We start from the raw sequence: 1,339 nt of genomic DNA, 5'->3' as shown, positions 1-1,339 counted from the left end.
CTCCATCAAAACATAATCAATGATATGTTTTGATGGAGTAACAAATACGTCAAATTTTATCAACTTCATCTCAGAAGAGTACTAATCAATGATAAGCAAAAAATATAACTATAATATCCTATAAAGGAAGGACTGATTAAATGTGTTAAATGGCATAGTAGGTGGATGTATTAGTCAGAATTCTTGGATCACAAGCAACAGACCCTAACTTTGAAATTTAAACAAAGAGTTCATTGGGATAGTATCCAGGGCTCACAGTATCAGTGGGGGAGACTGGAGACTCGGGCCTGGGAACAGGCAGAAGGAAGGGCCGCTCTGAGAAACAAGGACGTCGGACTAGTAGGGACGTCCCACAGCAGGAGTCTGGTCAGGGAGCCTCCACCGCAAATGAATAAACACAACTAGTTTTATTTTCTTCCCCTCTGCTTAATATCCACTTCCAGGGATAATGTGCCCAATTGTCTGGGGTTGGTTCTCACCTGCCCCTCGCACAGTGGAGAGTAGGACATGGTGTCACAGGGTGTCCTGGTCAGCCAAGGCTACCATCACAAAATACTCTAGGCTGGGTGGCCTAAACACGAGGAAGGCATTTTCTCAGAGTTTGGATTGGAAGTTCGAGAGCAGGGTGTCAGCAAGGTCGGGTTCTGGTAAGGGCTCTCTTCCCAGCTTGCAGACAGCCACCTTCCCACTGTGTCCTTGCATGGTAGAGAGAGAGAGGAGACAAATGCTTTCAGGTCTCTTCCTATAAGGACACTGACCCCATCAAAAGGACTCCACCTCCTGATCTCATCTAACACTAATTACCTCCCAAAGTCCCCATCTCCACATACTGTCACATTGGGGGACAGAGCTTCACCCCATGAATCTGGTGAGGGGACACAAACATTCAGCTCATAAGGTGGCCCCTCTAGATTATGCTCCGTGAGGAAGAAGCAGTTGCCCACAGAGGGCATGGGTCTGCCTGGAAGCCCAGACAGCAGCCAAGTAAATTAGAGAGTGAATTGTCTGAGAGTCTGAGGTCATGGCGTAATTACGGAAGACCATGAAACACTGACATATTGAATGACGTATAGGGACTAATTAAGTTAGGGATGATTTTAAAGAACAGATCCCAATTATGCACAAGTCTATAAAAGATGCAAGTTGTTCAACTAAACATTATCATTTCCCTTTCCCTGAAAAATTTTCGGGTTTCCCTCCTCTTTTTGTTAGTAGTTTCCCCAACAGAAAAGCAGTGACCAAGTATCAAAAGTTTAAGAGAAATAAATTGGGAGTTGCAGGAGCAAAGACTCAACACTAACAAAATTGGATATATTATGCTAATTAATTTTGAGATTTG

Source organism: Galeopterus variegatus, unplaced genomic scaffold (assembly GCF_000696425.1).
Source record: "Galeopterus variegatus unplaced genomic scaffold, G_variegatus-3.0.2 Scaffold2947, whole genome shotgun sequence".
NCBI lineage: Eukaryota > Metazoa > Chordata > Mammalia > Dermoptera > Cynocephalidae > Galeopterus > Galeopterus variegatus.
Note: the sequence above shows the minus strand (reverse complement) of the source record.